At 48.6% G+C, this 14866-nt stretch overlaps 1 protein-coding gene across 6 annotated transcripts in view; it reads right to left on the bottom strand.

The window, feature by feature from the left end:
• PITPNM2 (phosphatidylinositol transfer protein membrane associated 2) overlaps nucleotides 1-13430 on the bottom strand; it is a 133283-nt gene extending 119853 nt beyond the window's left edge. For 3 of the 6 annotated variants that reach the window (XM_065692422.1, XM_065692434.1, XM_065692432.1), the window contains exon 1: nucleotides 13043-13430. The gene's annotated coding sequence lies outside the window, so the exon portion shown is untranslated. Of the gene's footprint in view, nucleotides 1-1742; nucleotides 1832-12701; nucleotides 12787-13042 lie in introns of those variants that run through there. The other 3 variants (XM_065692436.1, XM_065692425.1, XM_065692423.1) reach the window with 3 other exon arrangements.
• Nucleotides 13431-14866: the final 1436 nt, after the last annotated feature.

Genomic DNA, 14866 nt, shown 5'->3' with positions numbered 1-14866 from the left:
ACACTGAGCTCCCAGTAAACAAGAGCCCTCACATTACATTTCTTTTTTAAAAGGATTATATATATGTATGTTTTTAAATCAATATATAGATGGTCTGGTTAAGTTCTAGTATTTTTTACACGCCATACAAAAATTCACTCATCAAGGCCCTGGGATTTGTCACTATCCAGTCTACATTTGTTTTCACAAGCTAGCCCAGTTTCTATAGATGCTGGAATATCCACCACAACCTAAGCACATAAACGCAGGCTGACTCCATTCCTTTGGTTTTGAGGAGCTCAACACAGTTCCCAGAATTAGCAGGGCTGGACCCATAAAGTGTCCTAGTGTTCGGTTGACCCATTGTGGGAGCAATCTCAAAAGCCTCACTGGGCAGCTGTGCAAACCCAGAGAGCAGACACAAAGCCTCCTCAGTTTAAGAAAACCAACCTTCAAGCTTCCTACCAGCTTTCTCCTTTTCTGTTTCAGGGTTGGGGTTTTTCTCCCTGTGTTTCCAGGCTGGGATGGGTGACAAAACAACTTCTCTTCAGTGACAGCAAGTCTGAAACAATTACTCCAAACAGATGGAGCTCTCTATATGCTTGCTAACAGTACTGAAATCAAAAGTGGTTAAAAGCAAAAGCACTTCTGAACAACAGAAACTGAAAGTATTGCCTTGGGAAATGTAAACGCCAGCGTCTTCCCTAACTGAAAGAAGCAGATCATTAATGGAGTCTAGGACTCCCTGACATATTTATAAAACCTGTTCTCTGCCATACTAATATACAATTCACCTCGACTGCATTCCCAAGTCAGAGCTTTCTAAAATCACTGCAGTTTGCAGAGGCCTCACTGATGCTATTCTTAATTTACTTATTTTTAAGGTGTGAGAACAGATTACCAATGCAAAATTCAAACTCAAAACTTGTCAGTTTTAAGCCTCTTTTAGATTGGTAATAATTAACCCTATCTGCATTTCAGAAACATTTTGTGATAAGTGGCAATCAAATACACAGCTAAAACTGCTGCTATTTTAAATTTATGCTACTGAAAGGCAGGAGCCTTCAGCATTATTCATCAAGGGACACACTTGTCCAAACCAAGCCACCAGGAAAAGGCCACCCAACAAAACAGGAGTTAACGCAAGAGCTCCCAAAAGGCTAGAGGAACGCTTTTATTATGGGTGATTTGCAAAGGTGAACGATACAAACTTGCTTCCCTCAAAGCCCTTCGAGGAAGGTGGGATCTCTCCAAAGAGGTCTCTGGGCATCGGAGCAGCTCAGAAACCCAAACCACTTTTGGCTTTGGAGCAGCAACCAGTTCATCACACAAGGCACACAGCAGCACCCCACACTTATTACTACACAGACTGACATGCAAATACATTTTGCAAGGAGGAAGAGGTGCCACCCTGCAAGCGGAAAGTGGCTCATATTCAGCACACTGAAACCACTACATTACCCTAACAGAACTAGCAGTTACCTTTCCATGCAGGATGATTAATCACAAGATACTTTCTGCTGGCTTCTGAAGGCTTCTCTGCTTAACTCGTGTTATAGTCCTCTTTTCATTCCTTGCTCCTAAGAGGTACCATCACTGCCACCACTAAAACACTCTGGTGGCACAACAGAGCTCCCCCCTCATGATTACCAGAACAGACACTTGGTGATAACGGCAGACTAGAATACACTGGTGAGTGTTCTGGTCTCTCACACCCAAGAGCACAGTCCTGCCGAGCAAAGGCAATAGAAAGCAAGACTCACATGCTGCTTCTGCAGAGTCAGAGACACAGACAGCACTACCTTGCAGGGATAAATGAACAGGCAACATTGCTCCTGGAGAACACCACAACTGCTTTAGCTCAGCCTACTGCTTTTGCACAAGCTGCATTAACAAATACTAAGCCTGAACGAGTGTCAGCTGTGGTCAAACACTGCATGCCCGTGGTTTGGAAGCATCAGCTTCAGACCACAAATAGGCACAGGAGTCCTTATCCACAGAGGAGGTGTTTTTTGTTCTGTTCTCTGTTAGCCACCTAAAAACATAAAGGGAATTTAAGTGAGCAACTGAAAAGCAACAAACCAGAGAGAAAGAGATTCAAAACCCTGCAGAACTCTGTAATCAGAGGAACAGGCTCCAGGACGTGCCAGGAAATCAATCAACATGCAAAATACATGCAGCAGTTAACTAGAAAATAGGAGCAGCTCGAAAAGGCTCCTAAACCATTTTCCTCTGTCTGATGCTTGTAACATCTGGACTCTCCAAAGTGCCTCTGGGGTTACATTCCCCAAGGAGCACAGCATCCTGAGCTCACTGGAAGCAGCCAGACCCAGGGGAAAGGGAGAGAAAGCAAACAGCAAAATGTTTCCACAAAGCTGCCTGGGCTCTGGAGCTTGCTGTACCAATAATGAGCTTTTCCTTTGCAAAGCACTCTCCCTCCTCTCTTAAAAGTCATTATTCCCTCGTATGAAATGGGGGACTGGGGTGTGAGGTGTTCCAAACCATTGCTCTCATTAGGCTGCGAGAAAAATACATTGGGTGGTTTGTTTATATATATATATATATATATGTTGTAACACCCACGATTGTTATGAACCTCACACCAGCCTATGTAAAGAGGGAAGAGTTCACATTTAACATCACACACCGACAGTGGCAACGTTCCCTACAGCCTCCAGGACACCTCACCTCCCCAGACAGAGCATCCTGCCTCCATGGTGGGATCCCAGGAACTGCACACAGCAGCATCTGCTCCACGCTGGCATGGTATTGGTTTGAGGTAGGCAGTTACGCTTTGTATAAGTAAGTTTGAGGTTCAGATCTCAAAAAGCAGCTTTTATAACACCTATTTAGAGGCAAGTTCCAACTGCCCTCTGAGAGAAGTAAAAACTACACGATGTTTTCCTCCAGGAGCACAAAAGTGGAGGAGGAGAGGGACAAAAATAGCAAAAGCCTCTTGGTGGGTTCAGCACCTGTGTGTGCTAAAGGCACTTCATGTTTTATGCATGAGAGTGTTATCACCCCTGCGAGGATTCCTAAGTGAATCAGCCCGACAAAGTCCCTACAGCCTGCTTATAGGAGCACCTTTTCCCAAATTTCACTTTAATTCACCCATTTGATTTCTCTTCCTTTCCAGCCATTTATAACCAGGTGTATTTCCAGCAGAGAACACCACATCACTTCCACCTTGCCCTTTCCCATATAAATGTGGCAATTAGCAGGGAAGAATTAGTCAACTACGCAGCATTTCACCTGAAATAAAGCTCAAGAAATAATACAATTGGTGCTTGACAGCCAGGGAAGAAGCACAGTGTGTCAGGAACATGCTCAAAGAGGGTTTGAAATCCATTCACAGACCTCGATGGAAGCCTGTTCTTGTCAACAAAACCCACAATCCATAATAATGCTCAGTACTGGGCTTTTACCCTCTGTTCTATCCGAGCTCATCTGCTGATCAATGAGGAGTCCCATGGAATAGCACTCGGAATTTCAGTGTCAACACAGCAGTACTGTGGTAATGATTGAAAATATTTACATATTGCCTCATTGATCGTGGGGTGTTCCTTTCCCAACCATCTGCCTACTGGGCACTCTTTAATTTGCTTTTGGTTTTAGGGCTTTAAATAGCTATAAAGCAGGTTATTTGAATATCTTTATGGCTACCATCCAGCATTCCACCTGAAACAGGCTCTCCTGTTTACTTCTCATCCAGAACATCAGCTGTAGCATTAATCAATTTCATCCCATTGCAGGGAGAGGAAAAAAGGCTTTTCCTTAGCAAGGACAAAATCAAAAAGCCAACACACAGCTGCTCCCTGCTCACCAGAACCAAGAGCCAACTCACCTACAAGGTCTCATTTTTAATGTGACTCAAGGGTGTCATCATTTTGACAACAGATGAGTCAAATGGCAATATGTCACTCACTCTGCACTCGTTGCCAGCCTTGAGGTAAAGAAACCCAAAAGGGCTTTTTTTCCCACCTCCAGATGGAATATCTTATGATAACAACAATGCTAAGCCCCTGGGCTCTGTAGTGCATGCCCGTGTTCATATTGCCTTCAGTAACTACTCAAGTTATAATAACGGCAGACTGGTTTGGGTTGGAAGGCACCTTAAAGCTCATCCACTTCCAACCCCCTGCCACAGGCAGGGACCCCTTCCACTACAGCAGCTTGCTCCAAGCCCCTGTGTCCAACCTGGCCTTGAGCGCTGCCAGGGATGGGGCAGCCACAGCTTCTCTGGACACCCTGCGCCATTGCCTTGCACCTTCACAGGGAAGGACCTTTTCATAGTATCTAATCTAAACCTCCCCTCTGTAGGTTTAAAGCCATTCCCCCTTTGTCCTGTTACTACATGCCCTCATTAAAAGGCCCTTTCCAGGTTTCCTGTAGCCCCTTTAGGCATTGGAAGCTGCTCTGAGGTCTCCCCGGAGCCTTCTCTTCTCCAGGCTGAACCAGCCCAGCTCTCTCGGCCTGGCTCCATAGGAGAAGAGGTGACCTGCTCAAGTTACCCACAGTTCAGGTCAGCTGCTGCCCTACAGACTGCAAGGATAAAGCTTAAATAAACATCAGTGAGTCCCCTTGCACCAGTGCACCCAGAGACTCACCCAGCCATCACTCACAGCAGGTTCACCTCACCTGGCTGAACCTCAGACATTCAGCAGGCCCTGAGGTACCCACCTGGGCTGGGCAACAAGGATTTAACCTCCAGAAACCCCAAACAACAGCAAAAAGCACCTCTCTGCGAGCTGCTCTGAGCACCAACACGCTGCACTCCCCCAGCACAAGCAGTTCCAGACAACTTTTGCATCCTCGATCCCATGTTTCCACATAAAACCATATTAAAAAGCTTTGAAAAGCTGATCTGTATGCATGCTTCTAGGAAGTTTAAGAGCAAGTTGAATAAAATATACAGGGAAGACTGACATCTACACAATCTACAAGTTTGCTGCTAGAACTGCTTGTAGAATACTTGATAGGACTATTAAAAAGATGGTTCTCAAACAGAGAAAGGAGCTTTTTCAGTGGCTCCAAACCTCTTTATAATCAGAAACTGCCTCTCCTAGCTGCTGCTGCTATTAACTTCATTTAGGAAGAACAGGAGGTCTAAAAGTCAGATTATTCCCAGCCTTTAAACCAGGAATAAGAATACTCTCAACACAGTTTCGCTGATTTTGGTAACGATGTTTAAGATAAAACATCACCTCGTTTTTCAGTTCTACTCTGATAAGGAACAAACCATAAGTTCTGTCAGCAAAATGACTTACAGACAACACAGTACAGAGCGGGGGGAAACAAAGAAGTGCTCCAACATATCCGTCTTTGATAACACAGATGTTCCATTATACAATGAAATCTCCTTTTTTGTCAAGCTCATTTTTCTGCTAGGGCAACTGTATGAAGGAGAGAAGGACAGGATAATAGAAGGTGGCCCTTCCCCTCCACCCTCTTCACACAGATGTGTCTGTAGATGTGATCTAGCTCTTGACCTGATGAGGTCCACTGAGCATCAGGCACAGAAAGAAAAGCACCTACAAAACGTAAGGAGCAGCTTTCCTTACAGCTTTGCATAAATAGTTATTGCTGTTAGAAAACAGTTCATAAGAACCTGCAACTCTGAGAAGTTTCCTTATCCAGAGTCTTCTCACCCCAACATAGTGATGCTGTATTTCCAATACTACTATTTCTCTAAGCAGAGCATCAGGCAGAGGTATCAGAGTGCGCACCCACAGCAGTCACGTCAAACCATCTCCTGCTCTCCTAAACATAACGACAGATTAAAACCAGGAAGGCAGACCACCACACGGAAGCTGTAGTAAAAAGCCTGCTCTATCAGGTAGCTTGCCCAAATCTGCTCTTCTCTCTCACAGAGGTAATGTGTTAGATAAATGTGCCTTTCTGAAAACCCTATTTATAGGCATTAAATGTAACTACAGGGCAGCATCAAGAATTATTGTGTCCTCCCCAAACAGACAAAAGACACACTGTGTCCGTGCTAAACACATCTTTGGGGGTATTTGATGGAAGATGTTTACCATCTGTTGAAGTTAAAACTTGAAACAATATTTTACACTCCAGATGCAGGTTAGACAAATAATGGGTCCCGAGAGTCTGGGTAAACAACACTTAAGAATAAAGGAGAGAGAGAAAACAAAAGCTGTTCGCTCTGCTTCTCCATCAGTTTGCTTTGGTGGATCTGAAGTCTAAGAGCACCATGGTCAAAAAAACTAGCAGCCCACCTGGAGATAAAGAAGACAGAGCAACACTGGAGACAGGAAACTCCTGGACTTTTACTGTCTCTTCTACCGAGCCATGATCTGCAACATTTCAGGTGCCTGCTACTAGTTTACCCTTGTTTAAACCAGAAGTGATCCTCCACCTTTGCTTGTAAAGAGCACTGAAAGTCAGCCACGGTGAGTGGTACTGAGGAGATGAGGATGGCAGAGAAAAAGCAAGCGAGAGGCCTTCCTCCCCCTTCTGTTCTTGTTCACAAAATATCTCCGAGCTATTTACATACTCGCATCCTGAACTCCCCCTCCGGTTTCACAGTTTGCAGTTAACTCTGCATTCTGCTGCAGATAACACATGTTTAGCTTCCAGCATGTTTAGACTAGAACACCCTCCGAACGTAAGGCCAGGTCTCCAAAGCCACAGGGGGAAGTCCTTCCAGATGCAGAGCCTGAATAGAAGATAACAGACAGAAATATGAGGTTCCATCTCCCCACTGCCCTGAAGAAATCAACCTACCCAGCGAAGCAGACAACGAAACAGCTTGGCAACGCCTACAGCTGGTGCTCAACCTCAGATCCAGTGAAAAGATGTAAATATTTAGATTTCCATTTCATCTGAGATGATAAATATAAAATGTCTATTTCCTTCTTCAAGGAAAAAAACCCCATAACATTAAAATAGGTAAGCCACCCACAGAGAGAAAGTGATTCTGCAGTGTTTCTACCTTTAGAAGGAGGATATTTAAGTTAAGGTATTGATCTTGAAGCAAATTACAATCACAAGTGAAGTTATTCCCATTGAATTGTCTTCTTATGTATATAAAACATAAATCACATCAATATATAAATACATACATAAAATTGTTTTGCTGTTCGCCCCGAACATGAGTGACTGATGGCAGCCCATTATTTTACCTCTAAAGAAACGCTCATGGCCCTTCAGGGTTCCCTATGGAGCGGTAACTCTGACTCCAACCCAAATCATCTAAGAACAGCCCAGAGCAATCCACCGAGTCCCAAACCAGATTCTTTACAAGTAACCCATTCAAGGCACAGCAGAAGCTGGGCTGCTGTTTACCACGGCTGTACTATAAAAACCTGCAGTCCTTCCGTAACCTTTCAAAGCACATAATGGAATTAAGGCCCCACTACACATCCAGAGTTAAGTCATGCAAACATCAAACTTCTTTAGAGCTGGAGATAACGCGGCCATGCCCTGGGAGTTCCAAGATACGCCAAAGGGCTCAAGGTGCTGATGTGATTACACACACTCCTACCCTCCACTCTAGTTATCATGAAACGCCTTCTCAGGTCATTGCTCTGTGGGTTAAGGCTGTTAATGGGCTTGAATTAGTGTCCCGAAGCTCAGGGATCCTTATGTAAGTGCCAGCAATCCAAACAAATCAGAGTTAACTTCCCTGTCCCTTACAGGAATCCTGCCCCGATGCCAGATTATGAAACTTCCAGCTGCTCATTCACTGTTATCTTTCCCAAATCCCCCCAGTTGCACTGCAAGGATCAGATGTGCCTTCCCAGCCCATGGCAAACAACCACCTGAGTTCAGACCATTGCTCCCCTGTCCACGACGAGACTATAGAAACTCTTAGAAAAGCCCAAGCAGAAATCCCAGTATCTGGTCTCCAACAGGAGACTTTGCTGTTTAAAGGCACGTAGAACGATGAGTGGCACTCACTTTTCCTCATCACATCAAGGGAGTCTCTCCTATTCACCTAATCTCAACTGCTTTCCTGCAGAGGAGTCTGAAGGTTCCTGCTTACAACGTCACAGCACTCACCAACCTCAGCTGTCCAAACACAACAAAGTCAGGGCTGTAAAAGCCATGCAGAGCCCTCACTATCCAAGACACCCAGTGCTCAGGGTTGGGATTTTTGTGAGAACACTCTGAAGTGCACGAGGACGCCCATTTCTGGATATTGCATCTCTACAAATCAGCCTGAGCGGGATTTTCTAGAGGCTGCTTAAAAGCCAGCAGAATAAACCCATTCTAATTTGGAGTCCTCAAGCACCAGCTCAGCGAGGAGAAGGCAAGGATCAGCCTCTCCTACAAAGGGTTGCTGGAAGAGCGGCCGTTTCTCAGGGTGCTCATGTTCCTTCTGCCCAGCACACAGCTTAACCAGCAGAGGTGTTTACTTTCTGTCCCTGCCCTCCGTGGCACTGCGGCTGCAGACTCAGAGCACTGGTATGTGCCCTCCTGCCAGGCAGCAGCCTGGAGGACGCAGGAGCAACGACCCTGACACCTTTGCTCCCGAACTCAGGAGCACCCTGACAGGGCTGGCAGCTTCGCTGTAGATTTCCACACCATTTACTGACCTGGGCTGTGCTAACCACCAAACCTAGGATAACCAGATCCTTCTTATATCCTTGCATATGGGAGCCCAAATGCGGGAGGAGATGCTCATTTCCCCTCCTGGCTGGTCTTTCCTTGCACCTCCTGGCTTTGCAATGAAAGACAATTCAGGCAGCTGGGACCTCCTCAGATGTGCCCAAGCTCTCCAGGGCAGGTTTTAACTCTGTTACTTCCTGCTCTTTCATGGCAAATCATGCAGGTCCCTGCACCCACATATGCTCAGTAACTATTTCTCTCCACTTGCCTAAGCAACCTCTTATTTCTTCTCCCCATTGAAGCTTGACCCTACATCAAACACACTCAGGAAAGTGGGAAGCAGCTCTGTCTGTAGATACTGCCACCTCTCAGGAGCATCCTTTGATCCCCACAGCCACCCTTCAAAAAGAAAGATGCCTTTTTCGCAATTGGTTTCTAAGCTCTCCAGTGGGATGTAACAAAGCGTTTTGCTGTGAGCTTCTAAAGAGATAGATATCCATATTTAAAAGAAGAAAAACACCACCAATACAGTCACACTGGCAAAGCCCCTTCCTATGGAAAACACACAAGGATGACTTCAGGAGCTCCACATATTGACTTGGCATCGTGCTGATTCAAGCTCCATGAAGCGATAGGATCTGACTTAGCCCCGAGCTCAATCGTTTTGTTCTCCTCACATTAAGAGCATCTAAATAACATTCATTACTTTGTTCATTTAAAATTTCATAGGAGTCTTGGCAAGGACACCATGATCAGAGAAGCCACATTCCCCTTGAGTTCACACAGCCTCCTCTGCCCCCGTACGACATTGTGGCACTTGGATTTCCTCCAATGCCCAGGAAACAAAAATAAAGTGTTTTATTTATTCTCTCCTTGCCCCCATTAATCCCTCCATTTCCATTCACACTGAATACCACACAACATTTCTCTCTACAAGATGCTTTCAGGCTCAAAATTAAAACTAGAAATATCCTACTAATTTGGGGAGACAAAACAAAATGCTAGTCACATCATCCCCTATGTCAGCATTCATAAATTAAGAAGTATCTTCACCATTTAGAGCAATCGGCTATTACAAAAACCATGGCTTTTAGATGTTGCTTTTTCCTTCGAAGAAAACAAAGAGCAGACAGGCACCGACGGCTGTTCCTCCCCTCTCCCTGAAACAAGGCACGAGTCTCGGATAAGAGGAAGCCTAAAAGAACATCGTGTGAAAAAAACCTGTTTCTCAATGGATCATGCTGGTCCTAGAACAGGACATTATTATGAATATGCATGAATGGCATGAGTCAAACTACACCCAGGAGTAAGCACCAGCTTTCGCTTGCCGTTTGCTGAAACCTTCCAGTCAGGCTGCCAAGACAGCAACTGAATGACAGGATTTTTGTTTGACTGGGGGGGGGGGAGAGATTAATGTTGGTTTGGATTAATTGGAGGAACCTTAAATTAGCTTCTTTCAATGTGCTGCTTCTCTGTTTGGCCAACTCACAGAAGCAGTAAGAAACTGAGACTAGAAGGAGACTATTTATTTCAATTCAAAACCCCTCAGCACCACTGTCAGTTGTAAGTTTTGAGAATTCCTCTTATAAAACACATCAGGACAAGGTCTTTCCAAACTGGTTGCTGTCAACTCAAATGAGAAGTTAGATAAAACTCCCACGTGCCAGATGGCAAATCACAATAAATGCTCGGGCTGTTAGATGCACAACAGGCAACAAATGCATTGAAATACACCATCAGAAGCAAACCTAGAATAGAAAGGGTATTTTAATAAGAAGTTATCATCTGGGGGGAAAGATCCTTGTTAAGCTCCTCAGAATCAAAAGTCGCGCATTGAGAGCGTCTTACTTTCCTCACCCCACGTAAGCACGAGGAACAGCTAACAGTTCAGGCAGCTAGGTTAGGTATAGGGCCACTAGCAACAAGAGCCTCAGAGTTCACTCTTTTGACATACTTGTAATCCTTTCTGCCAAGTTACTTAAAATATATTGTTAAAGGATACCAGGGAATTGTTTACTCAAACCATTACTGTTTCCTCAACGCAGATGCAAGAAAAAGTTGTATTAAGAAGATAAACAGCTGCTACTGTATGCTGTTTAAATGGTAACAAAAGCATCTAAGGGCCATAAAGGGAATAGTAAGGGAATTAAAAAGCATTTTTATGCATGAAGACGGCTAACATCCGTACATTCATTAAAGTGGTATCAACCATGTTTTTAATTAAAAGTTAGTGACAGAAACTTAAATATGATTAATGAAACCTAGCAACCTACCAGCAGCCTGCTCTAGCAAAGCAAGGAGCACAACGAGCTGCATTTCCAGCCCTTGCTTGCTCCTTTCGCTTTCCCTCTCGGAGATGCTGCCACAATCAGAACACATTGCCAGGACCACAGAGCAGCGTTCCTGTGAGAAACAGCAAGCCAGGACAAGTCTGCAGCTGTGCTTTCATGCTTGGCCATGCTTTATTCCGTATATCCCGAGGAGGCATTTCAATTACCGAGCAGCAGCACAGGGTCAAAACAACGAGGTGGTTACCTGTCAGAATAAGCAGGCATGCAGCGATCTATTGACCATTGCAGGCATGAGGTCTGCCAAAGGCCGGGAGAAAGGCTGCCCTGCAAACAGCCATCTCCTGTTCACCAGTGGAAAATATCACTCAGAAGGCAGTGCTGAACTCTGTAACGCAGTCAGTCTTCTTGTGTTACTCAGGAGCACAACGCAGTCACGACAAAAATAAACTACGTGATAAAAATACAGCGCGAGGAGAAAGATGTGGGCAGGGAGAGGGAATTAGTATGGAATAGGAGGATAAGGAATCCTACAGGCCATAGATATTGCGACGTGCAATCAAGCCATCTCCTGTTTAAATCCTGATGTCTGCAAAGACTAATCTAGTGCCATTGTCCTGCTGAACCGGTGTCATGTACAGAGCTGAGCACATGCAGATTATGTCTTCAAAGATGGGTTTTGGCATCATATTACACATTTAGCTGCTTCCAGACACACAGAGCCCATAGAAGATGGAAGCTTCCACTTCAGAGCAGGTACTCCCAGAAGAAGAAACTTTTTCTTTTTGCTTCAATACACTATTTAAATAATCTTTGCCTCAGTCGTGGTGTTTTAACATGAAATGTGACAGGTTTGAATGGCGTGGCTGACTGAGCAGGGCACTACGCTGAGGGGCTCTGCTAATGATGCTCTAGCCCCACGTCGAGTGCACTCCTCTGGGCTCCTTCAGTGGAGCAAAAGGGGTTGGGGAGCAGGTGAAGGAAGGGATTTAACCCTCCCCCAGACGGAGGACAAGCTGGAGTTGCTCATGCTGATGCCTGCTGTCATGGGGCAGCGGCATTCTACAGAATGGAGCCCAGGGTCGTTTGGGAACACCAGACAGGGCCTTGTCTGTCAAGTGATAGGGAAACCAGGCCCAGAGGAGAGGATCCCCTCTTACAGCCCATCATCCAGCTAAGGAATGGGCAACCTGCTCTTTCTGAAGGGGAAATTCCTGCTCCTGCCCTCGCGAGGGGGTCACGGCTGATTTCCAGTGATGCTCACTGACCGCAGGGGAGCCCCAAGGCCCAGAACCCCACACGGTTCTTCCTTAGCCATCATCAGCCAAATTACTCCTTCCATGAGGCCACGGCAGGGCTCACCCCTCTTCCCCTACCACAGGCGGGGAGGCCAGCGCCTTCCTGCCCTCCTCCCAGCGCAGGCCTCCTCCCAGGGCGCCCACCACAGCACAGGCCTCATCCCGGTGCCTCTGCCATAGAGGAACCCATTGGAATTCAACCCTGCGAGATGCGGTAAGGGAGGAAGGAGGATGAGGAGGGTCGCGGTCAGATGAAGGCTCTCCCTCGGGCTGGGCTCGCTCCGGCCTCACACGTACGGCGGCGCCCGAAGGCAGCCGGCACCGCTCCCCGACATCCAGCCCGGCTTCGTGCACCTCCGGCCACCACAGACCGAGAGCCGCTCCCTCCGCCGCGCCGGGAGCGCGGTGCGGAGGGGCTCCATCAAGCCCGGCACTCGAACCGCCACCGAGGGCGGAGGGGAAAGGCGGCCGCCGCCTCCAGCGCCCCAGCCCGGAGAGAAGGGAGCGCCGGGGGGGGGTGCACCACAGCCAAACCCCTCCACCTCACCGCGGGGTGCCTTACAGAGAACCAACCGCCCGTTACTGCCCGTGCAGCGGCGAGGAGCCGCGCACCCGCGGCTATGGCTGCGGCGCCCGCAGACCCGTCCCTCGCTGGCATTCACTCCTCTATTCGGGAAACTTTTACCACCGCCGCATCCCTCAGCCCGCCCGCAGCGGCCCGCCGAGGCCCCGCCGAGCCGCCCCGGCCCCTCAGGGGAGGCTGAGGCCGCCCCGCGGGCCCGGCCTTACCCCCCCCCCCCCTTTCCCCTTCCACCTCACGCTCCCCTCAGGCCCGCGCTGGGGCACAGCGGGCCCGGCCCGGGCTGCCCGCCCCGCCGCCCCCCGCGTCCCCCTGCCACGCACCGGCTGCTCCCGGCGCAGCGGCCGCGGCTCCCGCTGCTGCTGGTGCTGCTGATGCCGCGGCGGCCCGGCGGCTGCCGCTGCCTACGGGGGGCTGCCTGCCGACATGCCCGCGCTCCGCTGGCATAATCCCCGGCGAGGGCGGGCCGGGCGCAGGCAGCTCCTCACCCGCCGGCTCTGCCGCGGCGCGGGGACGGCGGAGGCGGGGGGAGGTGAGGCGGGCGGGCCGCTGCGGGAACGGGGAGGAGGGGGGGCGGAGGAGCGGGGAAGGCGAAGAGCCCCGGCACCGGCTCTACCCCGCTCCTGCCGCGCCGCGCCGCCCGGGCGGCTTTATCCGCCCGCCCGAGCCGTGCCCACCGCCGCCGAGCCGCCACTTCCTTCCCCGCGCCGCGCCGGGCCGGGCCGGCGCTCCCGTGCGGCGGGTGGGACCGGAGCGCCGCCTGCCGGCCGCGGCGGGGTGGGGTGGGGTGGGGGGGCCCGGCCGGAGCCGTGCGCGCAGGAGGGACGGTAACAGCGGCTACCGCGTCCGAGCGGCCCCAACGGGCAAAGGCCCGGCCCAGCTGTGCCCCGGCACCTTTTGCCGTCTGAGTGCACTCTGCAAGGGGTGGAGAACAGTCACTAAAGGGTATTAGAGGGGAAAAAAGCCATAAAATGTGCCAGTTTGCGGATTTTCCTTTCGTTAAGGGTACATCACCTCAGAGCTCCTCGTCCACTCCAGCTCCTGGATAGAGCAGGGTAATTCCAAACTCACCGGCTGATGGCTCAAGCTCCTGCACCTGAAGCATCAGCGACAGAGGCCCCATTTATAACTTGCATTTTAGAGATGCGGACTAATGGAAATGCTCTTTTCCAAAGGTTAAATCTCTCGGTGAAGGAGCTGTAATGTTTGTCATTAGCAGAGGAAACAACACGTGTCTCATCAGAGCGGTCAGGCAGACCAAAGCCTGAGGCTCCAGGCAAAACCCAATGGATTAGGAAAGGTAATAAACACCTGCAGAGCTGGGAGGTGGCAGGTGTAAGAAATCTAGAGGAAGATGATTAAAGTCCTGCTCAGGGCAAGCATAAGCTTCTGGGCCTCTAAAAGCCCTTATTTGTCCCCAATCTGCTGGTGTTAAGGGGAAGAATCGCTAAAGGGATTAATAAGCTGCCCAGCAAAGCGCAGTCACGTTCCCACGGCAAACACCCGCTTCTGCGCTCGCTTCTGATGCGTGCGGTCGGATGTTGGGAAGCGCTGAGCATTCCGGCCTCCCACTGCTCTCAGCTGGAACTGCAGCTCTGCCTCAGGAACCAAGCCAAAGGCACCATGCCGGCAGGTCAACCCACGACCAGACCCGTCTGCAGAGGCTGGCCTAGAAGTGCACCAAGAGCAACACTTCGATGGGCTTTTTTCCCCTCCTCCTTCAGTGTTATAATAGAACAGAAATAGCCTGAAGAGCTCCAACAGATGGAGGAGGGCTTTTGATTAAAAAATAAATTCTGACTCACAATTTGTAATAATAAAAAGAGGACATGACTAGGAACAGCACGGGAATGAACGAGGGGAGATAGCAGCAGAAGCTGAACTGAGTTACCTGCTTCTTTCTAACATCTGTCAGGAAAACTGTGCTTGTTTGTGCTGTAGGTGTTGTTTTCCTCCATCAGCACAACAGTGGACTCCTGGAATTGTCCTGTGATGGACTCCTTGGAAAAATCCTGCTAGGTAATTGATACTTCTGAAGAACACTTTCAATCTGAACCCGTTAATAACTTTAAATGGTGGGGAAGCTTCTTCAGCTGAACAGTAGAGCTGCAGAGGGAAGATCTGGTTTTCCTCCTTGAACCCCTTCA

This window comes from Lathamus discolor, chromosome 12 (genome assembly GCF_037157495.1).
Source record: "Lathamus discolor isolate bLatDis1 chromosome 12, bLatDis1.hap1, whole genome shotgun sequence".
NCBI classification, from domain to species: Eukaryota; Metazoa; Chordata; class Aves; order Psittaciformes; family Psittacidae; genus Lathamus; species Lathamus discolor.
This window is presented reverse-complemented; position numbering and strand designations above follow the sequence as displayed.